General features: G+C 48.8%; 2 protein-coding genes and 1 long non-coding RNA gene across 28 annotated transcripts in view; 1 reads left to right on the top strand and 2 right to left on the bottom strand.

Annotated features, from left to right (window-relative positions):
• The window catches only part of B3GNT2 (UDP-GlcNAc:betaGal beta-1,3-N-acetylglucosaminyltransferase 2), an 18,372-nt gene extending 5,588 nt beyond the window's left edge, over positions 1-12,784 (bottom strand). Inside the window, exons 1-4 of one of the 23 annotated variants that reach the window (XM_046938704.1) lie at positions 3,093-7,574; positions 2,861-2,998; positions 2,532-2,623; positions 2,195-2,326 (exon numbers count right to left, since the gene is read on the bottom strand). The gene's annotated coding sequence lies outside the window, so the exon portion shown is untranslated. Of the gene's footprint in view, positions 1-107; positions 2,174-2,194; positions 7,575-9,054; positions 10,811-10,970; positions 11,295-11,375; positions 11,601-11,757; positions 11,842-12,209; positions 12,292-12,642 lie in introns of those variants that run through there. The other 22 variants (XM_046938701.1, XM_046938702.1, XM_046938706.1 and 19 more) reach the window with 22 other exon arrangements.
• Positions 11,291-26,484, top strand: LOC112532216. Of its 3 annotated transcripts, none has more exons than XR_006938672.1 (3): positions 11,291-15,529; positions 18,114-20,591; positions 21,781-26,484. It is a non-coding gene; the product is annotated as an uncharacterized LOC112532216 (long non-coding RNA). The 3 variants fall into 3 exon arrangements; XR_003074665.3 differs by having other exon boundaries at positions 17,774-20,591; XR_006938671.1 differs by lacking the exon at positions 11,291-15,529 and adding an exon at positions 17,892-18,030.
• COMMD1 (copper metabolism domain containing 1) overlaps positions 26,367-26,513 on the bottom strand; it is a 66,468-nt gene continuing 66,321 nt past the window's right edge. For both annotated transcript variants that reach the window (XR_005859069.2, XM_040698578.2), the window contains one exon: positions 26,367-26,513. The gene's annotated coding sequence lies outside the window, so the exon portion shown is untranslated.

Below are 26,513 nucleotides of genomic sequence, written 5' to 3'. Positions count from 1 at the left end.
GCTTTGCTGACACAACAATGATTGACCAAAGCATGATGGCAATGCAGATCGTTATGGAACAGCACCACAGGGTACATGAGGGCACCCATTTCCCATTCAGAGCTTACTGGCAGCAATCTGGGCAGATCACAAGCACTTTTCCTGTTCCAGTAATAGCTTCCTCCATCACCACCTGTATTATAAAGCTTCCAGCTGCCCTTCCTTTGATTGATGAGAATGGAAGATCTGCTAGGGAAGCAAACAAAAAAAAAACCTAAAAGTGATTTGGCTCATACTTAAACCTATCCAACAAAACCAGTATAAAGAACTCACTGAGGAACTAAGAAGTGCAGTACAAAGCAATACTTTACTTGAAAAAAATCCTGCTGTTTTTGCTTTTAAAAACAGAAAAGGTGAGCACGTGTAGCTAGCCTGCACAAAGAGTAAAACACAAGCACATACTATACGCTGGCAAAGCAAAACACAGTATGCAGAACCTCAGGAACAAAGATATCCTACAAAACCTTGTTCCAGTTCCAGCTGGGATGTGATATCCACATTCCAAGGTGATATGACACACAGGTTTTCAGTGTTTGCTTTCAGCTTCTCAGCTACCCTGATGTGAAGGCAATTCTAGCAATCATTTATGTTTTGTGTAACTCCTCACATTTCTGCTTATGCAACTTCTAGCAGTGCAGTGGTACTGACACAACGGCACACGGCATCCATTTGTTCAAAGCCTTTAGAAACATCCACGTGACAAGAAGAAAGGGGTTAATATTAACTATACTCCAGGCCTGCTGCAAAAACAGTACTTGAAAAGATTTATCCTGCATAAGCTGGGGGAGAGGGCAATGGGACATCTGCCTCCTTCAGCTCTATTCCACTTCAGTCAAACTAAGACACTGACAGAAGGAAATACATTTGTGCAGCCATGGAAGGAGCACTGGGAATCAAGAGATGGGTAGGAAAGCAGAAGCTGGGAAGACAAGCAGCATCACTGTGAGATCAGGCAGTGAGCTGCCACACAAGTGGAACTACAACAGAAGAAAACAGGTGTCACAGAGAAGCCATGAGCTACAAGAAGAGATTCCAAGCATCCACAAAAATTAAGTCCACGTAATCTTAAAGTGAAACAGTGAGAAAGAGTGCTGATTGTTTTAAAACAGCGCTGTTTTGTGCTTTATCTTAAGAGTGAACGTATTCCAAGAGCTTGTAAGGAACCTATTCAGAGGTTTAGAAGAGCTGGTATAAAAGGACCATGTATAATTCCTTGAAGCGCACGGAGTACACAAGCCACTCCTTAGATGCAAGAACTCAAACAGGAGGCCAACAGAAGGGCCAAGCTCAATGTCAAAACCAAGAACAAGCACCTCCAAGTGTATGCTAAGGTCATATGTGATTCATCGCATGAACTTCATACGCTGTAGTTTGGATACTGCAGATGAATTCTGATTAGCTCTGTTACAGCATTCTATTTACTGTAACCACTTCATAAAGCTGTCACACAGAACACATGACGACAATTTGCAGCCTTGTTTGTCACCCAAGTTCTATTAAAACACTGCAGTGCAAAGTCTGAGGTTCAGCTGAAGGAAAAAGAGGCAAACGTCGCAAGGAAGTAGCTACAAAAAAGGCTTGAAAGGCAATCCTGTCAGATAAAGATGAGGAAGCACAGTGGATTTGGAGGGTGTGCTAACTTTCCTCTGAAGCAAGGCATCAAAACACACACCTGTATCTAAAGACACTGAGTGCAGCCCCATACAATCAGGTTTTGCTCTACCTCAAGGTGGGACAGAGAAAGGTCTCTTTCAGAATGCCCTCATAACAAAGGCCATGGATGAAGGTAAAACCAATGGGCAAATGGACACAGTTGGACAGGCAACCCTACCAACCTTATTAATGAAGCAAGAAACTTAAAAAAAAAACTTCCCTTGCAAGTCAGACCAAGTTTGTATAGTTCATTCTGCATATATTCAGCCAAACACCTACTGACTGTTAACGAAACCAGAGCATTAACTACTTGCATGGTAGCTGAGATATCACGTCACCTCCAGGAATATAACTGTCAGAATTAGTAGAACTAGCTTTGTTTTACTACAAGTTCCTTATTAGCAACTCTTGTCTCAGAGAGTCTCATATTCACACACCAAGCCGTGACCATATTTGTTGATTATTCCTGATGTTTAAGTTGTTAAACAGTGGAACCTCTTACTGTGATGCCCAGTGGTGATGCTCAAGTTTCCCCTGCAGCTCTCTGCAACTGCATCAGTCTCTGCGCACAGACGAGTTCCCATGCCAAGCTCCACCCTTGCAATGGAGTTCACAGCACACTTCTAACAGGAAACTGAAGAACGAAAGAAATCATTATCTCACGTATCTTAATACTGACAGAAAAACACAAGTCTTCCTTGCTCTTATGTACCTCAGCCCATACCTAAGGCCAAGATAAATTACGCGTTGGACAGATAGTTGGCAGTTGTTTATCACCTAAAATAAGAATTATTACTGCAAGCGGGCTCCATAATCTCCTCTTCAAATAAAGAACTAACCTGTATGACAATCACCACTGGGCACACTGCAATGCAGCACCACACTGGAAGCAGCTCCCAGCCAGCAGGTAGGTTCACAGCACAACCCTGACCTGTGCAAGGATATTCACTTGTGTTCAAGATCACAGCTGTATTAAAGAAAAACAGTACTCTTTCTAGACATACGGAACAGTAACTTCCTGACTTCAAGACCAGCCACTTGCTATTGAAACATTCCTCCTTTATGCTTTTACTTACGAATGATATCCTCTGATCTCAAGCCTCAACACGTAAGCTCAAAAGGTGCAGTCAAAACAAAGCTGTAATTCAGTTTTCTAAAAGCCTTTCACCTTTTTGCAAGCCCTTCGTAGAGACGAGCTGCAGCAGGGCTACGGCAGGCTGATCTCAGCACGTAACTTCATTCTGTAGCCTGGTATTCCTTATAGCAGTTACACACACAGCGTCTGGTTCTGTTTGTAATAGCAGCACTACATGAAGATAATAATAAAAAATGCATTAAACACATCATAAGTTATGCACAGTCCCTTTACCCTCTTGTGAGATGCAGCAGGTCTTTCATACCTCACTTCTGCTCATGGTATGAACAGCAACAGCTTCAGAACGTAAAGAAAAGCTGCAGATCCCTGACCTGTTATTGAAAAAGTCTGGGTTGTTTCCAACTTTAAAGAACCATTTATTTTTCTAAGTACACACAATTGTATCTCAGAACTTCACACAGGTCCACCGTGACACAATGCAAAGGAAGAACATCTGAAGAACTGGTGTGCAGTCAGCACATAACCAGCATTCTGCTTCTGCAGAAGCGTGTTGTATTGGTACCTCTGAGTAACAGCCAATATTCTGTGTTCCACAAACACGACAGCATCCCAGTGGGGAGAAAGTTATCGAAACAGTACATTTCAAAGAAATTCAGAGCTGTTGATGCTTATTTTAACATTAATTTTCATTAGTTTCATACACGCTTTGAACCACCTTTCAGTAGGCTATTTACTTCTGGGAGAAACTGATAGATACTTTAACACCAAAACTCACCAGCACAACCTGGGTGTGGAGTTCTGAGATCCAAAGAACAAAGCAGACAGGAAGACGTGCTGGTGTTTGCTCAGAACAGCTCAAGGCAGAAAGAACTGCAAACAGTCTTAATTGCAGCCAATCTAGCTTTACATTCTGTTTCCTACTGGCTATCTTCAGAGCAGTCTCAACATTTCCCTCTCCAAAAAAGAAACCCAACAGCAAAGAAAACCCCAATGCTGGTACAGTGAGGCATTTCTTCACTAACACTCACCTGGTCTGCCACAGTAAGGTATGTGTGTGCTTTTTGGGCCAGAACTACCTCTGAACCGTATTTGATTACTGATACTGCAGCTCATTTCACTTGGTCTACTCCCTCTTTGAACCCATTTACATTTTCAACTGTACGAACTTCACTGGCAAAGAGTTTCTCAATTCTCCTCACAGAAAGAACTCCAGATGACTTGCTTTCCTATTATCAGGCAGAAGGGGAACTCTTTGAAAGCACAATAAACAGGTAATTTTCAATTATTTTCCCTGTGTTTGCCATAGCACGTATACAGCAAACCTGTACTCTGTTCCTTCTCTGCGGGGTGAATAGTTGCAGCCTTGCTATTTGTGGAAGCCTTTTGCATCTCTGGATGTCTTTGTCATTCTTCCACAGCCATTTCTATTAAATCATTTTTGATATGGCAACCAAGAAAGCATTTAGTACTTTAAGCTCACAGGAGTTTGTGAAGACTCTTGTTAGAGCTATATATCAACAGTGCTTAGTATAAAGGATATCATAATCAGCATTGCTAAACACAATAGCAGAGAATTAATCCAAAAGCAAGCAGAGTTTGGGAAATAACAACTCCCCACAGCCATCTCTGCATACTCCCATCAGCTGCAGAAGCTTTCTCATTTATGGCAGGTAGGCCAATGTTGAGCAGACCAAAGTCTTCAGTTTTCATCATCAATGCTTTCATGGAACGCCACTGCTATCTTGTGACCCATGGAACATTACATCACCTCAATTCAGTTTCTAGCACCCACAGGTTATCACTCATCAGCACTCATTTGGGCTGATTAAGCGGACCCGAAGCCTTAACGTTCCCAGTATTACTCACTAAACCAGGTGCTCCCAGACCATGCCCTGTGATTTAAGGAAATGGAACATACCACGCACAGATGGTTTATCAGCTTTGTACTACACTTAATACGTGATGGCATGGGTAACGGGAGTAAGGCAACTCCTCTCCCAAACCTACAGCAATAAATTTGGGCCATCTCCAACTCCACGATGGGTTTACCTTACGGGTGGCACGCTAGCTTTTCAAGTCTGAAACTGCAACAAAAGAACTGAAGCTTTAGTTCCATCCTCTTACATAACAGAGAACACCTCCACCCACAAACCTCATGTTTTGGAGCTACCCCAGTGACAAAGCTCTTCACTGTCCCTCCAATAGCCCACCTGAAGTCCTTTTCCTACAGAAGGGTTTTCAAACAGGCTCTTGTTCTTGCTTTGAAGTAAAGCCTCTTGGTGTCAGGCAGCTCTAAAATGCTCCCCCTCACCCCCCAAGTTGCAACAAAGCCTTCTCCTGCAGCAGCAACATCCGAGCTACTTACAGACCTCAGGAAATAACCGCTCCATTCATTCGCCATTCATTCAGCAGCTCACATTTGCAGCCACAGGGAACAGAAAGCTTTGGACCCATCTTCTAAAAATAAGGTGAACAAACGTACGCCTGCAAGCAGATGGGTGAAAATCCCTTGTTTCCAACTGAAGTGTTATAAAAACCAACAGGAAGGAAAGATAAACTGTCACAACTTCCCCACACAGATCTCACTCCATGCGGCAACTAACCCAGCATGTCACAGGAATGCTTCCCTCCCACCCCTCGTAGTTCACACACTCCAGACAAGCTAATCCTATGCTCACGTACAGTGCAGTCCAATGGTGAGTTAACAAACTCACAAAAAAGCCTTGGAGGTTTTGTACTGTGGTACGCACAAGGCCCATTCATTCAGTTATCCAAACCAGGCCTGCAAGCTTTCTGCAACAACTCAAGTCTTTGCTATCATCCAAGGAAAAACCAGCACAAAAATGAAGGAATGCCTTTCTAACCTCTGGCTGACTTTATCAGGCACTAGAGCAGTTCTCTGCACTTGCACACACCTCCTCATCTGCTCTAACAGCTCCTGCTTTATGAAGGTGACATTCTGTGAAGGCTGATTTGTATTATGCTTCCTGTAGTAGATGCAATGCAGCAATAAAGGAACAGCCTCCAACAACGTGCAATTTGGCAACTAACATCGCTGCTGTATTTGCTACTCCATAAATAATGTCATGAAAAGCATATGAAGGGTTATTGCACAATCCACAGATCTGAGATATGTGAGAGAATGAGCCTTCAAAGCATGCTTACAGAATATTAAATGCAGCATTTTCTCTAAATAAAATCTCATGTAGCGCATCACAGCCAGATCTGTGAACCTCAGTTAGCTTACAGAATAAACCATACCATTCTCAGTACGGAATGAGTGAGAGATTTCCTCCACACACGCTGATAGTGACCATGAAGCAGTCTTAACTTGCTATAAAAACGCCCAGGTTTAATCCCTCAGTGTTTGAGGGCTTACAGCAGGGAGGGCGGGGTGTTTTCCCCAGCCCGGTGCACAATGGCCACACGTTGTTCAGGCTTTAGAGTTATGAATTGTGACGTCTGTCAGGAGCAACCCAGAGCTGGCAGCTCCTGATTCACAACCTTCAGTTTTTGAAATGCCCCTGAGAAGGCTCCGTCTCGGATGAGTGGTAAATCACACAGAATTCAGAGAGAAGGTTTAACCGGATGGAAAAAAAAAAAAAAGAGAAGCAATCCTTCGAAGAAAACCGTCATTCATCACTTGAGTTTCAGGTGGGGTGCAGTTCCACGGCAGTTTAAAGCAGTGCCACTCACAGCTGACGTACTCCTGTTACGTATTTCTGCCCGTACCGACTGCACAGTGCCATCTCACCCTTCACCCCAGCGACCGGGCTGCGTCAGTTCAGGGAACTGAAGAGGCTGAAAAAGGAACCTAACAATAACAGGGCAATTAGCTCCCAGCTGGCTCCCGTCAGCAGGTTCACTCACCACTGTGCCGCACCAGCACAGAAGAGGCGAGCTGAGACCAGAGCAGATCCCGTTATTTATCTGCTGCCACCCAACAGCACCCTGCTGCTCTGCTCATTGCCCTGCATGCAGCAAGGCCCCCTGGCTGGCCAGGCAAGCGGCAGCACCAGGGCACCAGAAGCTGCTAGCCTTCAGGTTCCAACCTCTGCCCCTTCCCGCTACTTGCGCCAATGGGCTGGTATTCACTGCACGTGGTTAGCTCAGCTGAAGCGCTGCCCTTCCATAGGTGCTGGAAGGCAAAGGAAGCGGATAACCACCCAGCACCTGCCTCCCCAGCACAGAGCACCCGAGTCAGTGCTGTCAGAGCAAAGGGAGAGCTGTGCAAACTCCAAGCCTGCCTGCTGCGTTCGGTGGGTGCTTACAGTCTGTTGGACAGGCACCGTCCTACTGCATCCATTTATGCTGGATCGGTGAAAATTAAAAAGATGTAGCCTGTCTACTGAATATGCAAATAACCACAGAATCCACAAACAAGTCAGATATCATCTCCTTAGCATCCCAGCCAGCCTTATCTTAAAACCAGTAATTATTGCTGCCGTAGCCACATCCCAGTGACCTTTATGTCTGCACGCACAACGCTGATCATTCAGTCAACTAACAAAACCATTAAGCACTGTGCTTCACACCTAAAAATGGTACTCCCACCATATCTTCTTGCCTGATAAACGTAAGCCACGCTACTAAGAACCACGTTTTAAAAGCAAGGTGCTGCAACTCGGTATGCCTGATCAGGTCGTTACCTCCAGACCATCCCACTCTCAGGTTAAAAGAGACACCCATTTCAATTCAGCTGCCAGGATTTGCTGTTTCTGCAGCCAGCAACCAGGTGATGGGACACCGTGGTGCTCACAACCTTCCCAGCCATCTCTCCCAGCCCATGTAAGTGCTACAGTTATTCAACCACATGCCAGATCAAACCAGATTAATGATGTGAGCATAGCAGCCCAAATTTCTGGATTTGCCTCTCTATTTGCAGAGAAGACTGTTTTCACCTTTCTGTAGGATTCATTTATAGGATTCATTTATAGTTGAGAAAATGAGTGGGGCTGTGAAATGGAGAAGTTCGTTCCCCTCCTTCAAACTTGCAAAACACAGATGTCATTCCAACCTATCACGTTCAAGGAAGAGGGAGCAATTTTTCCCCCAGCTGTAAGCAGCTAAAGATGCATATAATGCCTCAAGGATTTTGCAAAAGGCCTTTAAGCACGTTAAGCTATTAACTCCCATTCGCCTCATTCCCACTGATGTTAAGAGCACGCAAGCAAATAACCTTCTAAATCCAACCAGGAACTTTTGCACCTGGTACCTGCACAGTAACATCAAGCATCCACTATAACCGACAGTGGTTTAAAGCCACCAACTTCCAGCTGTTTTGCATCTCTTTCACTTCTTATTTTTATTCAAAAGTAAATCAAGAGGATGCAGTAACATCGTCCAACTTAGAGACCACCTTCCACCACCACTGACCTTCTGTGATTTTAAGAAATCATCACCCAAGTAAGGTAGAACAGCACAACTTCCCAGCGTGGTCTGACACCCAGCAGCTCCTTGCACTGAACAGCCTTTCCCACATTTGCATAGCTCGCTGCATTACATCACACAATGCTGAAGAAGAGCAAGTGGGAAGGTTATTTCCCAACCATACCAGTTCCTCAATACGGCCCACAGCACAGCTGCACACAGCTACCCCAGCACTACAGGAGCACTGCTGCTGGGCCTCTGAAAAAGCACCTTCGTGCACAGCTGGAAGGTCTCACAGCTCCCCTCTGCCAGAAGGAATGTTTCCAACACAGGCCTGTGCGTGGGGAGCAGCCGCAGGATGAGCAGAGCAGCAGGCAGGTGTTGGCCGCAGGAAGCAGAGCCGCAGCGCTTGGGCCGCTCTCATGCGAACCTGTCATGGTATCCTCTGCTGGCACCTTACCAATGAGAATTCACCTCTTACAGAAAGAGCAGAACGTTAGCCATTCAACTCAGAAACCAAGATGACTCGCTGATTTGGTTTAGCTAGCTGGCTTACGATTGAAGTCATTTAATCAACTGTCAGATTTCAGAATTCATTTGCAAAGACAAGCATAACTAGTTGGAAGCTGATGTTTTCCATCCCCTGCTATTGCATCTCCCTCAAACAACGAAGCTTTCTTAACCAGCTCTCCCTTCAGAAGTCCCAGCACCACACCCATGACACACTGGGATTCCTTCCCTTATTTAAATGCTAATTGCTCCTCATGAGACGCGAGCTCAGTCTCTCTTCAGCACAGCTCATCCAGCCCGTTTTAACGAGGCCGGCTTTTCATTGTGTTTTACATCACGAGGAGACCTGGGGGGGGAGGGGGGGGGGGGGAGTTGCATATCCATACCTTAAATCCGAGGAGGCCCAAGGAAAGCAGCGCAAAAGAGAAGCGCAGGCTCGAGCACGATAAACTCACAGCACCTCAGCTTCACTCGGCTGCTTTTGCTGCGTTTCGAGCACCTAAGCGTGGCAGGTTTCACCTTCTCTGCACGCAGCCCACCACGGCAGAAGCATCAAACACTCATCCTGCGACTCCTCACGCCCAAAACCCATCACGACCGCACCTCTTTCCTCCACACCTGTTACTTTTTTGGCTTAAGAGGTCCTTTTGCAAACAACCACCGGGGAATTAAATGTGGGTGTTATCTGAAAAAAGAAATCCTACAGGTTTAAATTAGGAAAGTAAATGGATGCCCGCCCAGAACCGGTTACGTACTTCCACCACACAGCAAGGGGAAAACATACAAATAAATACACATACCAGGGAAAAAAAACAACTCAGCTAGCGAGGTAATAGAAGAGCTCTGTTCCAACCTTTTGGAAACTGATCAATTCCAGCAGCCTTCCAGAAACAGCGACACGAAAAACAGACACGTTAAAAGCATCGATACTTAAAGGACATTCTTTTCTTTTTTCCCCTCCACGCTCTGTGCTTACTACAAAGATACAGCCATCAAACTAAAAAGGAAACAAGCCGTGAAGCCTTTGCTGAAGCGACGAAGATACTTTCGACAACAGCTTTTCTGGCTTTGGCTTGGCTTCTTAAGCCAGTTGTGGTAGGATACATTTCAAGAAGCTTTGTAAGAAGCCTTGCCCTATTCTTTAGGGCAAAAAAAAAAAACGCTCCATCTTAAAAAACACGAAAACAAGCAGGATTTTTACAGCAGGAGCAGTACAGCACAGACCTGGCACACCATCCCTCGAGGCGTCCAGACGGAGCTGCTCCGAAGTTCCCTTTGCGTCCCAAGGCAGAGGTAGCACCGCCAGCCCCGCTATGAGAGCGGCTGCACCAGGTGGCAGCACACTGACGATCGCTGAGGCTCCGGGCACGTCCTTGCAGCTCTGCTCCCGAGAGCCTCCCCTCTCCGAGGCAAGGAGATGAGCGCTCCAACCCCGCAGCTCCCTCCCCACGTACAGCACAACTTACGCAGACAACGACACCCGTTCGGCAGCAGAGAATGTAAAAGCATTATATCCCCTTCTCGTTCTTCAAAGCCCGAGGGAGCGCTGCTTCAACGCTGATTTCCTCAGCAGCATCCTCGCTACCCAGAAGCGCCGGGTAATGAAGAAGGAAGCTGAGGAGGAGCCTGCAGGCAGCAGTAACCACCTGAGGGACCGCCGGTGATGCTCTATCGCCACGAGCGACCCGCAGAGCCTGCCGAGCTGCCTTACGGCCAGACAGGGCACCAGCACCGCCAGCCACCGAACGTGTGACCTTCACAGCCGAGGCGGGGGGCAGCAGCGGCCACACGCTTGCAGCGCCACTACACGCGCATCCTTCCGCACCGCCGTGAAACTCTCGGCGTTAAAAAAAAGAACGACGGGAAAAGCCGGCAGCCGAACCCTCCTCCTCCCGTTCGGTTTAATCATCAACCCCGGGAGGTCACAGGCTGAAGGGCCGCTCCGCTCGCCGCCAGCGCGGCTTTCTGCGGGCTGACGAACGAATCGCGAGCTGCACTTTGGCCGCGATCGCAGCCGCTAACCTGACGTCCCCTCCAGGCGGGGCACGGCGCGCCTCGGAACTTCTCGAGGGCTGAAAGGCGCCGCGCCGGGCAGCGGCTCCCGGCCGGGCCCCGCGGGGACCGCAGCGGCGCCGGCACTGCGGTAGCGCAGCGCCCCGGGTTGGGCTCGCGGCGCCGCGCCGAGCCGGAACCGCGCGGAGGGGCGAAACGGCCGCGCGCCGGGGAGAGGCCTCGGCCCACCCGCCCGCCCCGCGGGAGGATAACCGCCCCCCGGCCCCGCAGCGCGGCCCCCCGCCCGCACCTCGCCACGCCGCCGCGGGGCTCCGCCGGGGATCGCGCCGCCGCCTCCTCCACCATGCTTCAGCCCGGCCGCCCGCGGGTGGGGGCCCTCCGCCCCGCTCGGCCCCGCCGGGGGGAGAGCTCAGCACCTGAAGACGCCGCCGCTTCCCCCGCCGCCTCCTCGAGAAATCACGGCCGCGATACGCAGCGAAAGGCCGAGCGCGGCCGGTTGGAGGAGCGCGGGGGGAGGCGCCTCACTTGTTGCCGCCCGCTTCGACAGAGCAAACCGCGGGACCCCCGGCGGCTCGCGCACCACGGGCGGCGCCGCCCGCTGCAGCTGCACCCCCGCCCCCGCGGCGTGGGGCCGGGTGGGGCACGCGGGGCGGGGTTGGGGGTGGGGGGGTCCCCTCGCCCCTTCCCGCCCTACCGGTCGTCTCTGCGGTTGTCGGATCGCTGCGGCGCCCTGGAGACGGGCGGGCGGGCGGAGAAAGCGAGGCGTCGCCTCGCTGCCCCTCTCCCGAGCAGAGCGCAGCCTCCGCGCCGCGTCCCTCCCGGCGCTCTGCCCCGCCGGTTCCACGCTCCGTCGCACCACAGTGCTGCCTGCCTGCCTGCCACGATCCCCTCCCCCGACGCCATGATGCCTTTCGACACCTCACGTCTTTTCTTTAGTGAAAAACAGAAGCCCTCAGAAGGGGAACTCGGTTCCCACAGGCCGCCGGTACATCTGGCTGTCGGCACAGCGGGGTCGTCCCCACACCGCGGGCCGCTGCCCGCCTCAGGCGCCATGTTGAGGGGCAGAACGAACGCACCTCTGTCTCGCCCACTTTTCTGAGGTTTTCTGAGGGATAAACCCCCTAGGAATAGCTTTCCGCAGCGGCAGCCTCTGTAGGTGTGGGCCAAACCTCCCCGTGACAATGTGTGTTCCTTCATTCTTCCTTCCACGCGGCACTGAGCAAAAGCCCCAGGCCATGCTGCAGAGTGCTGTCACACAGCAAGTCGTCCAACAGGTTTCTCTTTCTAAACAAGAAGGTATGGCGTTTGGCTCAGGTTTACCAGATGGCCCGCAAAGCTTTCGCCAGATCTCGGTGGGAAGAAGAAAAAGAAGGGTTAGGAAGGAAGCACCAGTGCTTCCCTCAGACAGGGAGCTCCTGAGGGCTCCACGTGCTGGAGATCTGCCCTCCAGAGTTGCTGTGAACTGTGCATGACTCACTCAATAGTAACCCTCTTTTTTCTTTTTTTTTTTTCCTTTTTGGTTGCTTACCTATCTGCTGAGTGGATGAGACCACAGATCCTGGCTGAGCAGTCGTGTTGAGTGGAGAAATCTCCAAGCCCCCGGATGTTTACTGCAACGAAACACAGAGATGTGAGCTGTTGTGGCACAGAGCACATCCACAGAGCCCTCCATCCTGTGCCAGCAGACCAACGGCCCCCAGTTACGGCTCCCGGGGGCTGAGAGCCCCACATCTTTTTGTCCTGCACTGAAAGAAAATGGACTCGTGCCATTCGCTTCTATTTTAAGCACCCGCCTTCTCAATCCACTTCATGGAGAGACCCAACCAAAGCAATTATCTCAGTGTCACCTGGCACAGCCACATAAACATGGCCTGCGCTGCAAAGCGGGAGTCTCCCCAGAAAGACGCAGTCTATGCAGCTGATGTGGTTTGGCAAACAACACCAGGCCCCACAGCACCTACCCGGCTCCCCATACTCGATGCCTTTAAACGCTGAAGGCCATAGAAAGCCTGCAGTGAGTTTCCTGGAGAAGTCTCTTAGGCCGCTCCAAAATCTTGTCCGGGAGTCTGAAAGACGTCCGTGATGCGTTCAGAGGGACAGTGCATGTTCCATTCTTCAAATATTTATAGATATGCCTCGTGTTTGAGTGAAGCTGACGTTTCTGGTGAAGTAGAAGGATTACAGCAGGGGGAGGAATTACCCTAAATCGGCAGGCATTTTTGTCCATTAACTAACACAAGGCTAAAAGGAGAATTAAGCATCTGGCAGTCAGGAGCTCGGCTCCACTGCAAGGGAGATTTCATAGCAGTATGCTTCAAGATCAATTACAGAAAAAAAAAGAAGAAGGAAAACAAAAATGAACTAGAACAGTGTGCTGCATAACACTGGGTGCTAAGGAGACTGGAAAAAAACACTGAAGCTGGAAGGTTTGGGCCCTGGACAAGTGTAATGGCCTGTTGTCTTTGAGGAAGGGCATTTCTTCCTCCTCCCTGTCCCACACCCACAGCAGTGCCTGCATTGCACCGACTCAGCTGGTCATGGGGCTGTGTTGTGAAACCTTGTGGGGAGGTGATGGGGAGGAAGGGTTGTGTAACCCAAATGCATTCCCCAGTCCAATTCACAGCCAAGCCTCATCAATTGGCTGAAGGGGGAAGAATACCTAGAACCGATCTTGCCACCAACACAGCATATGGTCGTCCCACTGCCTAACCGCAATGCCTCTGTTGTGTTTGGGACAGCTGCACCCTAAAAACCTGGGCAGGGAGTAAGGCAGGAGGTCTTTTTCCAGCCCCACTCCCCTGAACGCAGGCAGCTCGACCTTCCCCATATCTGCACATCATGTGGGGCAAAGCATTGGGTTGGGGAGCTTTCTTACCTGGCACTGCCAATGAGCTGGTCCCAGCAGGAGTAAGAGTGAATGCAGTTCTCTCCTGGAGCTGGGGCCGCAGGGCTTCAGTGCTCCTCAGCTGGCAGCAACTGCACGAGAACTGCTCCCGTGCTAAAGCCAAATCTCCTCTGTCAGTCATCAGGTGTAATAAAGTCTCATTAGCACAAAACAATCCCACTGAGCAGCGCTCCCCTCTGCTACGCCCTCCCTTCAGGCTTCATCCCCTTACTCCACATGCTCTTGCTGGGGACAGGACACATCCCTTGTTTAGGGCTGAGGTGAGCACTGTGGCTAACACAAGCTAACCAAGTCCTTGGCAAAGTGAGGGGGAAGCCCACATCCAGCCCATGCCGAAGGCAGTCTGCTTGATTTAAACTAGCCCCCTTCCTTCCTCGCTGCCTGCACCAGCTAGTGCAGCATCACGCTAGGCCCACGCCAGCACCTGGTATCGTTTAAAGGTGTCTTGGTCACTTTCAGATTTATATTTATTTGATTTTACCTATATCTCTTTCCCCCTTTGCAGCAGGCCCTGTTGCTTATGGCCACACAACACAGGAGAAAACTACACTGTCGAGAGAAGCCACAAATCCACCTGATCCCACACCATCCAGTGTCATGACCTGATACAACCTTATCCATTAATTAACGGGAACCAGTTCCTAACAGCACCTAGACACGCTGTTCCCAGGCTTGCTGTTATCATTGGTGTTGTTCCTTTGAAAGCACCGTATGCAGCCTGGCAGGGCCTGCTGGGGAAGAGGATTTTATATACGGCTGTTGAGATCAGTAGTGGAGTGGCAGAGTGATGACTAACCTTATAAAACACACTTTTTAAAGCACTGATGATGGAGTAGACACTAATTACGCCTGCCAGCGTGACTGCTGGGGAGTGCAGTCCCATGGCCACCTTCAGCACACATGGTTGCACAGAGCAGGATGCAAAGGACAGCATTTAAACACAGTCACAGTAAGCTGTCTTCTGGACAGCTGACTGTGGTTGGGTAAAACTTAACGAAGCTCTGAAAAATTTGATATTAAAATTGTTCTGCAGGATTTTCATGTTTTAGGTCTGTAAAGCTGAGTTTTCATCTTATAATTACGATAGTAAATTGCTGCTTTTTTTTTCCCTTTCTTCTGAGAAAGAGAGCAAATGCTTTTGATTGCAGCCATTGGCAGTGGCATGTACACCCTGAAATTTAATCAGAATCAGGAATAATTTTTTTTTGCCTACGTATCAAAAACATGACCTTCCCTCACCATCACCATCATCATCTAAATTATTCAGTGCAGTGTACAGCCCTTGCCAGCAAACTGCAGAGCATCAGACTGTTCTCACGGGGTGGTTACGGTGAAGGAGTCCATCTGGGGCACTGGCTGCATCAGTGGGTGACACCAATCCTTAGTGCCCAAGCTATTCCACACCAAGTGTGATACTCACAAAAGCCAGGAAAGAACGTTTTCAAAGGATTCAACTCTTCGCTTCTGACTGAGTTTTAAATCAGTTCTATTTTTTCCAGGCTATTTATTCATCGCTGTCATAGCAATTGAGTGCACTGTAATAAAAAGTTATTTTGAGGGGCTACTGCTTTTACAGCTGAGCTATGTACATTGGCCTTTTCTGTAGCATTTGCTTTTTAATTAATAATTGGTACGTTGCCAGAAGCAAAAGAGAAGTAGGAACAAGTCCTAGGTAATAAACTCGTCAAGGTTATCTTGTTCTTCTTGTTTCACTGCAGCAAAGTAAGAGGGAGAGATGTCAGATGCAGCCAGGCAGCAAGAAAGTGCTGCCACTGCGATGTGGAGCCAGGACCTGCAAGCTGCTTTCTCAAGGTACCTTCCCGCAGCCACACTTGTGAGCATGGTCAGCTCTCTGGCAGAAGCTCCCCAAAAAGGAGCAGAACACCTCTCATCAGAAACAGTGACTGCTCCCACATGGAACACCTGTAAATCCAGCACAACAGGTAGTTATTTATGTTATCACAGAATCACAGAACTGTAGGGGTAGGAAGGGATCTCTGGAGATCATCGAGTCTAACCCCCTTCTAAAGCAGGTTCCTTGCAGTAGGTTATACAGGACCAGCATCCAGCTGGGTCCTGAATATCTCCAGTGAAGGAGACTCCACAACCTCTCCAGGCAGCCTGTTGCAGTGCTCCATCACCCTCACAGGAAAGAAGTTCTTCTGCATGCTTGTATGGAACTTCCTGTGTTGTAGCTTTTGCCCATTCCCCTTGTTCTGTCAGTGCACACCACTAACAAGAGCCTGGCCCGATCCATTTGGCTCCCACCCAGTAGATATTTATAAACAGTGATAAGATCCCCACTCAGTCTTTTCTTCCCCAGGCTGAACAGTCCCAGGTCAACCAGCCTTTCCTCGTTCGGGAGATACTTCAGGCTCCTCATCATCTCTGTGTCCCTCCTCTGGACTCTCTGTAGAGGATCCCTTTGTTTTTTGAACTGAGGTGCCCAGAAGTGAATGCACTACTCCAGACGTGGCCTCATCAGGGCGGAGTAGTGGGGGAGGATCACCTCTCGACCTGCTGGCCACACTTATCCTAAGGCACCCGATTGACACCATTGGCCTTCTTGGCCAAAAGGGCACACTACCAGCTCATGGCCAAAAAATAAACCATGAAAATGACAACTGGTGCAGGGGCATCTCAGTTCTTCCAGGAACAAGCCTGTTTTCCCCTCAGAAGGCTATAGCCTGGAATTCAGCCAAGGAAAGCCCCTCTCCCATGGCAGGCAAGGTTTACCAGCAAGATTTGTCAGCAACATGAACACAAGTAAAGCCTATGACTGTGTCTCCCATGGTACTCTCCTGGTGAAGCTGGCAGATCGTGGCTCGGACTGGTGTGCTCTTCGCTGAATAAAAAACTGGCTGGATGGCCAGGCCCAGACAGTGGTGGTGAATGGAGTTAAATCCAGCTGGTGGCCAGTCACGAGGGGTGTTCCCCAGTACTGGGGCCTGCCCTGTTTAATATCTTCATTGGTGATCTGGAACCGAGGGGATTGAGTGCTCCCTCACTAAGTCTGCAGGCGACACCAAGTTGGGAGGAAGCGCTGATCTGCCAAGGGGTGGGAACGCCCTACAGAGGTTTCATCAATGGGCTGAGGGCACTGGGATGAAGTTCAACAAGACCAAGTGCCAGGTCACTTTGGTCACAACGACCCCAGGTATCACTACAGGCTAGGGGCAGAGTGGCAGAAAAGCTGCATGAAGGAAAAAGACCTGGGGGTGTTAGCTGACAGCCATCTGAACGTGAGCCAGCAGTGTGCCCAGGTGGCCAAGGGCAATGGCATCCTGGCTTGTGTCAGCAATAGTGCAGCCAGCAGGAGTAGGGTGTTGACCGTCCCCCTGTACTCAGCTCTGGTGAGGTCACACCTTGAGTGCTGTGTTCAGCGTTGGACCCCTCACTGCAAGAAAGACATGGAGGACCAGGAGTGTGTCCAGAGAAAGGCAACAGAGCCGTGAAGGGTCTGGAGCACAAATCTTATGGAGAGTGGCTGAGGAAACTGGGATTGTTCAGTCTGAAGAAGAGGAGGCTCAGGGGAGACCTTACTGCTCTCTTACAACTCTCTGAAAGGAGATTGTAGCAAGGAGGGTCAGCCTCTTCTCCCAGGTAACAGTGATAGGACAAGAGGGAATGGCCTCAAGTTGCACCAGAGGAGGTTCAGGTTGGGTGTTAGGAAACATTTCTTCATCAAAAGAGTGGTGAGGTATTGGCACGGGCTGCCCAGGGGGGTGGTGGAGTCACTGTGAGCTGCTCAAGAGCACTTCGAGATGTGGCACTGAAGGACATGGTTAGTGGGCATGGTGGGGATGGGTTGGTGGTTGGACATGATGACTTAGAGGTCTTTTCCAGCTGTAATGATTCTATTAACTCAAGATCCTGAACATTAACAGCTCAGGCTAAACCACTCAAGTTAAAGAGATGTTCACATCCACCCACATCTCCTGGAGCAGCACTATTTAGTATTGCATCTTGCTCTCACAGGCAAACCAGAGCAGGATAGCAATGGCGGAAAGAAACTCATCCCTGCTATGTTGCCTTCCTATGGGCAGGGCTATGTCATACTTGCACTGATTCACATTTCCATAGAATAATTACTCCCTGAGCTTCTTGGATTCAAGTAAATGCTCTAGAAGGACATAGCTGCCTTTTGCAGGTAAAGACTGCAGGAACTAACCATGCTTTCCTCCCAGTGACGCTCCTCCTACAGCAGTGTACTCGATGGGACAAGAAAGAATCTACTTGGAATTCTACTTCTGTATCAGCAGAAACTGGACAATAATTATTTTGCAAACAACGAAGATATGTACAAAACATTTATTTTTCTGTCCTGGCATTGTGAACATCTTATCCTTCTCCTTGCCTTACATCAGAGGCATCCCACAGCATTTTGTGACAAGCTGAAGAGCTGCAAACCTGAAATCTGCCCAGCAGCACAGTCTCTTCACTGGTGAGAAAACTTAGGAACACATGTACTGGAGCAGCTTCAGCTGAACCTCTTCCATTTCGTTTTCATTTTTTTCTTTTTTGCAGATATAGTTTTAAGCACCAGTAAACTCCCAGCTGCAGGAACGCTGCCAGTCCTCATATATAACCTAGATTTTGAAACCGTCTTGACTTCATGCCTCTCCTTGATGAGGCTCTGCTGCATGACTTCCCTTGGACTCTCTCAGAGCCAGCTTGGGTAACCTAACTCCAGTTAAAGCCATTCATTTTGTGGGACGGATGCTGACATCCAAGCTGGCTGTTGTCTGGGCAGCGTGAAGGCCTGCCAGTAAGCAGAGGAGACCAAGCCAACACCATGTGCAGGAGGTTTTTCAAGACACTCCCAAACGTTTGGCAGAGAACTTGCAGCCATGACAGGAGTGACGTTTCACTCGGCCCACAGCCATGCAGGGCACAGCGGGTGCTTCACCACCAGGCTGGGACTGGCACGTCCCCAGTGAGATGGGCAGAAACTGGGCTGTTCTGAAGCTCCCTTGGAGGCACTCATCGAGCTTGATCCCAAAGGAAGTGCAGCGCATCCTCACAGTGCCAACTCCCTGAGGACCCTGGCAAAGCAGCAGTTGCAAGTCGTGGTTTCAGTCCTGTAGCTCTGGCTGGGAAACTCCTGCTCCACACCCATCGCCAGGCCCCGTGGATCCCCTGTAACTGGTTTCCGTGGTTTTGTGCTCATAAAGCCTTTGCTGGAGGCCACAGGCCATTTGCCTTGCCACATTGCTGGGTTGCATGCACAGTCAGTGCCTGTGCCTCATGCTCACTGCAGCAAGCAGAGGCCAGCAGTACGACTGGGGTACGGGATGCTGTCCCCAGCGCCCTTCATGGGGCTCCCAGAGCTCAGAGTGAGTCCAGACAAGGGTGTGCAGTGAGCAGAGGCATCCAGCTGCGTCAGCCCCAAACCCCTCCCCACCTTTGGTGAGGGCAGTTCAGAGAGATACACAAAAAACACGGCTTTTCTTCTGCGGCAGTATGTACACATACCAGAGTTATCAGAAAGCTCTTATCTTGCTACTGTAGAACTCGCTGATAAACTTTAGCAATAATAAAAACAAAAAAACAGGGTGAGGGGAAATGAAATAATCCACGCATCTCATTTTAATATCCAGCCTCATAGCTACAGGTTAATGAAAAATGAAGACGTGGGGAAGATAAAGGGAAGATGTGCCTAGGGACTGAGATCAGCAACATCATCGGAGTAAATAAAGGGTTTTCTTCTTGCAGCTCTGTGGAGAAATCCCTCTGACGTGGATGTGTGCTAATAAATAGAACTTTAGAAACCAGCACACAGCACAGGTGAGATATGGCCACGTAAATTAGTAAACCACTGCCTCATGTATGAAATTACTGCAGGTTTTGTGCTTGATCCCGTATGTATTTAACCTTTCCCATGTAAACAGTCTTCCAAAGGTAATGGAGCTGTAGTAATTTGCAATGGCTGGGGATTAAGCCGGAGGGGTTAAGCGTTCCTGCCGGCTCACATTGCAGCACGCTGTAGTAACGAGGCTGTAGGACAGCTCGGAGATGTTCCTGCTCTGACACAGACAGCCGTGGCCATTGCACCACATCGCTGGCGGCATCACTGTGTCCGTGGGCAAAGAAGTGCAGCTCTGGCCCTGCAGAGGAGCATGCAGACATGTTGTTGGCCGCAGCAATGTAAGCTCATTTCTTGCTTTCTCTCATTCTCACTGGGGAAGTGCCAATGCTTTCCAGAGACCGTTTCATTACTGTTATGCTGCTTACAAGCATCTTAATTTAAATCACATTATAGATGCATTGAGGCAAAATGATCTATCCACAGCCTAAATAATGAACCGGAGTGAAAACATCCTTGGGCTGTGAGAAGCTAGAACAAGCACTAATTGAAATATATAAACTTACATAACATTATTTATAAAAAGGAGCTCGGTTGTGAAAGGCTGGAGCATGGGAATGTTTCTCTCTGCAGAGAAAAATTAATTACGTAGCTTTATATATTCCAGTTGCTTTGGTTGCTCATCTCCTAATGCGCCTAAGGACTACTTGAAAGGTATTTATGGATCCCAGCCACTGCTTCTGGATGGTGTTTTTTAACTTAGCACTTATGCACGTCATTGCCTCGCAGGATATTGCAGTGGGGGGGTAATTAGCTTTATGCACCGTGCTCCTCAGCTTTAAAAGACATGCAGATTTGCCCTGAGGTTCTGCAGTAGCAAATATATTTTAGAAGATGCTGGGAGGAGGCCAGGGCTGACCAAGTCACCAGATACTTGGTGCAGGGTGGTGGGGCGGCTGCTGTGTCTGGGGGTGCAGGCAGAGCTCTGAGGTAGTTGTAGTCAAATGCACTCCTCTCTGCACAAGCCTGCTGTCTCTTTTATTATGGCTTTGATTAATTTCTGCTGCTGCTACTGCCGGAGAGATGCTATGAAGACTCAATGAAGACCCTTATGCATGGCTGGAAGATCCACGGGGCGGCCAACAACCCAGCATGGGGCCAAACATCCTCCAGCAAGCGCTCCAACCCAGCTTAGTCAGGTAAATATGGCAACATCCATTACCTTGCACATGGGCCAGAAGTTTAGCAGGTGAGCGTTCGTGGTATGAGTGTTTAATGACTTTGCTGGGAACCCCATGAGAAGTGCCGGAGGGGCAGCCTGGCAATGCTGTGCTGGAGGGAAGGTTGCTTCCCACGTGCCACGCCACCACTGCCTAATGGCCATGGCTGGCACGTTTGGACCAGGAAGACAGGCCCTGCCTGTGCCTTTCTGATCTGTCTTCTCATGGCTGCCGTTGCTTCTCATCATGGAGAAACTCGCTTACTGTGTGCTTTGTTGCAAGACAGGAAGTGTGCCACTTATTAAAAAACGCACTGTACAATTTCCTGGTAATGCTGTATTTGGCCAGGGCTGCCAGCTGGCTGGAAGGCACAGAAAATATGGCAGAGAAAATGACATATAATCAAACTCGAATGAGGACTGTTTCCTCTGGGGCTCTGCTTGGAGCTGTGGCTTTGGGGTTTGTGCTGTGATTGCTACTTTTCTCCCCAACCACATTTGCAAAACTTTGCTCCTGAAGGGTCCAAGATGCTTGCCAGCATCCAAAAATGCCATTTATTCAATTATCTGGGTTTACATATTCTCCAGAACTATCTCCTGATGAAAGCCAGTAGCTGAGTACTGGAGTTTCAGCATGGCTCACTGCTAAGTGAATTAAAACACAAACTCCAAGTTACTTGCACTCTAAGGAGGTAAGAGACATGGAAGTGTCTTTGGATAAACACCTTGTAGCTCCCCACTGGACAATGTTCTCTGGCTGTGGAGCAGCTCAGCACTGTGGTGGTCTCCCCATGGAGGCAGCCCAAGGCACGCCCTGCTTTCTTCAGTAAGGTTAATTGCTACCTGCAAAATGCCCCGGCGCAGATGCTCCAGGCAGGCTCTCCTGACATCCTTTTAAACCTGCTTTCCTGCAGTTTCTCCTTTTTCAAGATCTGCTTTGCTACCACTGAAAGCAAGGAGGCAGGACGAAGCGTTTGGGGTTTTGATCATAGGGAAAACTTCCCCCAGGACTTTATCTCTGCTGAGGACAAGAGCACAAGATGGCTTTCCCCCAGTTTGCAGATCGCCTTCCAGCACCCACAAATCTCCAGACTTACCTCTTAACAGGAGGTTTTCTTTTGCAGCTTGGTTCCTCAATCCTCATTTCTCATTTTGTTTTCTTTCCTGAGAATGCCTACGCAAGGAGGAAGTTGCAGCCAGGACAGTTGTGGTGCAGAGTCTCCCTCAACTCCTCTATTTCTTGGGCTGGCAGAAGTTGTAGCTAGCAGCCTGGCCTCCGTGTTTGCTGAACAGCACTCTGAGCCCTGGGATTTTGACAGACCTGGATCCACAGCAGTGAGTTGTCATCTGTTTTTCCAGATACAAACCACATGAAAAGTGCCACAAACAGTCATCAGCGGCTGCTGCACTGACCTCCCCGGCCAGGCTGTCTTAAAAAGGCACTGTCTGAACCCAGCACTGACTGAGCGCCTTTCTGTAAATATTTGGAATAAATGAATATTTGGAATAAATGAACCATTCAAATCCCCCAGAAGGGGAAGAAAACATTTCCACCACCAATGTGGAGCAAGCTGAGTCATCAGGTGAAGCTTCCAGAGACTTACACATCCACAGATGTTCAGTCAATACATAAATGAAGAAGCATACTCGGAAAGACGGTAAGTGATTTATTTTATTGATAGGTAACAAAATATAGAAAGGACCGATGTACAAAAATGAAAATCTCTCAAAATGCCCAGCAAAATGTTCTATGAATTAAGCAATTCTGGGGATACGTGGACTGAGAAAAAAGAAAATTGCATCGAGAGGAATCTGTTTGCAACCAGATAGCAAATGCAAGCCTTGCGCATTGTGCAATGCATGACTTGAGGAGATGGCGCTGGGAGATAATTTGGGGAGCACAAGATCATAAACAAGTGGCAACTTGGAGGAATTCCCAGAAAACAAGAAGTGATTGACTGAATAAACTGCAAGGCATATTAGCGATGCAAAAGGTGACATCAAAGGAAGAACAAGCTGAAGGTTGTGACAACGCATGGCTGCCATTCACTAATTACAGGCCACAGAAAGCAGCAGCAGATGTTGGGATGAGATGTACATCTGGAGGTGCACATCTGAGGTCATCAAAAATGGGGCCAGAGCTACAGCCACAGCCCCATCCCACTTTTGTTTGCCATGGGGTGAATCCACCATGATTTTTGGGAGCCATCACCTGCGTCAATAGGGAAGCACCAGCAGAAACAGGACTGAATGACTGCTCTGGGCAGTGACAATGCTGATTTCATTCAAAGTGAGGTGGAAGGTTTCCTGGACAAATTAATCCAGGGCTTTGTATGGCTGGAAACCTCTATCCCCAACCACTGAGCATGTTGTAGAGGGCAGGAGTGATAGTCACAGGGCAGGAAACAGGGCTGGTGGCCAGCTTTCACTGCCACCACTGCAATGGTAACAGATACACAGAATTATTTGAATTGGAAGGGACTTTAAAGGCCATGTACAGGCCATCAACCCCCCTGCAATGAACAGGGACACCTACAGCTCCATGAGGTGCTCAGAGTCCCATCCAGCCTGACCTTGGGTGTCTTCGGGGACAGGGCATCCATCACCTCTCTGGGCAACCTGTTCCCGTGCCTCACCATCCTTATCATAAAAACTTTATATCTAGTCTAAGTCTTCTCTTTTAGTTTGAAACCATTTCCCCTTGTCCTATCACACAGGCCCTGCTAAAGAGTCCGTCCCCTTCCTTCCTACAGCCCCCCTTTAGATACTGAAAGGCCGCTCTCAGGTCTCCCCGGAGCCTTCTCTTCTCCAGGATGCACAGCCCCAGCTCTCTCAGCTTGTCCTTGTAGAGGAGGTCATTTTTGTGTCCCTCCTCTGGATGCACTCCAACAGGTCCACGTCTCTCCTATACTGAGAACTCCACATCTGGATGCAGTACTCCAGATGAGGTCTCACAGCACAGAGCAGGATCACCCCCCTCACCTTGCTGCCCATGCTGCTTTGGATGCAGCCTAGGATCTGATTGGCTTTCTGGGCTGCGAGGGCACATTGCTTGCCATCCACCAGCACCCCAGCTTCTTTTCAGCAGAGCTGTGCTCCATCCTTACATCCCCAGCTTGTACTTATAGCAGGGGTTGCCATGACCCAGGTGCAAGACAACCTTGCACTTGGCTTTGTATTTAGTGCATTTAGTATATTTAGTAGGATCACTGATAGCAGATAATGCCCATGCATCCCAACAAAGAGCCAAGGGTATTTTGGTCCTTCACTGAAGGAAGCGTAGCAGAGTTACATCCGAGGCCTTTTCTCCCCCACCACTCTCAGCTGAAAGCAGGCACAGCCCTGCTCAAGGGGGAAATCTGTTCTCCTTGCTCAGTCTGAGAAAGCACAGCATCCTCTGCCTGCCCATGTCAAAGCTTGTGAAGCAGAAACGATTTTGCTGTCCAGTGACTCCTGTGTCCTTACTGAGGGTTGAGCAGTGTGATCCCAAAAATATTAAGCATTTTTTTTCTAGTTTTTGCCTGGTAGTTTACTAAGATCCACCAAGAAGAAAATGAGGAAGATTCGATTTAAACATCTCACCACTACTAGGAAAGAGTCCAATCATTTCCTCAATGACCTCATCTTTTTTTGCCTCAGCCTCCTTGCCTTGCCTTGCCTGGTTAGCCATTTCACATATTTATTATTCCTTGTATGAAATAATACTTCCTGACATCTGTTCCCAGTTTGTTTCTCTTTAATTTCCATTTATAGCACATTTTCCTATCCTCTGACCATGTTAAAATAAAACAATAAGTATGTTTGACACAGTGCAAGTTACTTCAGATCATGATCCTTCCCTGACCTTGACTTTATGCTTTTTGCATGTGCTAAAATGTGGAAAAATAATTAAATGAACACTGAGAGGAGGCAAGTGGAAAGCCAAAAGAATCAGCAACCACTCAGCATTTCACACCCCTGATTACCCAGCGCCTGGTGTGAGGACCAGGCTCAGCAGTCCCCGTCCTGTTCCACTCTGACATGTATCAGCTGCAGCCAAGTGGGGAAAGGGAAGAGCTGGGGCTGCGTGCTCCTTCCAGATAGAGGGGAGAACTGGGTGGCTGTAAGGGTTGGGCAGAAGCATGGGAAAGCAAATGTTAATTCCGAGTGCAGTGATACAGACTGGCTTGGGTGATGCTTTACCTCCTGACCAGGCAGATGGGAAAAGGTGCCCTTTCCTTGCTCTGAAAAGAGACTGTGCGCTTCCAATTGCAACCTGGCAACTCTACAAGCAAAAAAATCATATGGAGAATCAGGGAGGAGCACTTTAGTTACAGCATCTCTGTCTTAGTACAGGCAGCCAATATCATTTTTGCTCAGGAGAAAGTTGCTTATGTAGCTAAGAAAGAACCAGTGTAGCCTCCAACCAAATGTGTAAGCATGTCTTCCTGTTAGCAACAAGAGCAGCACACCAGAGTCGTGCTCCATCACTATTCTATGGACTATCAGGCAGTTTCCCAGTAAGAACCATCATGCTCCATGCAGCTCCTCCACGTCATCCTGCACCAGGAAGGCAGTAATTATGGTTACTGCTCCTGTTGTGGCAAAGTGGACAACCCCTGAACTGAAACGTGAAACAAAACATCTCAGCTCAGTCCCCGCCTGGCTGGAAGGGCAGCAGCTGCACTGCAGTTCTGTGTTATGGCCAAGGAGAGAGGTGGGTTCCTGCAACAGCCAAAAAAGCCACAGCTCAGTTCCAGTCATGGTGCTCTGTATGTATCTTATCTGCTTTTGGAAGTTTTCTTCACACAACTATTTTATCAATAGAGCTTTATAATCTGCATGCTTGCCAAGGGCATTTTCCTTCTGAGGATTCCTAGCTGAGCACACCCACACTACAAACTCTGGGTTTAACCTGGGAGTTTTCAAGGTCAAGACAAACGTCACGGCAAAGAGCAGCCAAGTTAAATTGCGCACTGACAGAGCGCTGGCCTCTCAAACACACCACACAGCACCATGCCAGGGCTGTGCCACGTAAGGCTCAGGAGCCGGAAGGCTAACGGGGGCTGCCAGCCTTGAGGGAAGCAGGCTAGAAGTGGCTTTGGAAGCTTGCCAGCTGATCACTACATCAGGCTTTTGAGAAACCAGTGTCACCTTGTGCCGCCCAAGAGATGCTCCCATGGCCGTCCCTTGGCTCTCTGTGGCATGGGGTGAGTGTTCATCAGCAGCCCAGCAGGGCCAACTCACATGCTTGGGAACCATTTACTTAATCCTCAGCAGCACTAAGGCTTGTGATGAGAAAAAAGTGTGTTTGTGACTCTTCTCCCTCAACTCTCTGCACTTCATCCCCTGCGCTCCAAGCTCTAGGCAGGCAGAGTTTGCGTAGGTAGATTTGTCCTACATAGCCCATGGTTTGGAAGGATAAACACAAATCCCCCTAGTCTGTCTGTTCCTTCTGCTCATTTCTCCCCTGCCACAATTGGCCAATTTACCTTTGCTGTTCACCCAGTGCAGCATTTACAGCATCTGGAAGAGTAAAAAAGTGATAGGTAGGAAAAAAAAAGAGAAAAGCTCCTCTAAACTCGAAGGGATGATTATGCAAAGCTTTATCACTGCTGCCTCGGAGAACAGGCCTGGAGGAGGGGCTGGAGAGAGCTTCACAGCTTAACTTCACCCATGCTTTGTTCTGAATGTGTTGTACAGTTACAACTGGTACTTAACCATCATTACCTATTTTATATACAGGAACAGGCACTGTGAATAAGTACGGAGGTCATTTGTTTTTTTGAGTTGCAATCTCTTTATTTTCTGTGAGTCAAGTGGTCTGAGTCAGTGCAGTCATGCTCTCCTCTATTTCTGTGAGTTTCTTCAGCATCTGGCTCACCTTGGCCTCATCAAACTCCAGGCATAGAAATTCAGATTC

Source organism: Gallus gallus, chromosome 3 (assembly GCF_016699485.2).
Source record: "Gallus gallus isolate bGalGal1 chromosome 3, bGalGal1.mat.broiler.GRCg7b, whole genome shotgun sequence".
Lineage (NCBI taxonomy): Eukaryota > Metazoa > Chordata > Aves > Galliformes > Phasianidae > Gallus > Gallus gallus.
This window is presented reverse-complemented; position numbering and strand designations above follow the sequence as displayed.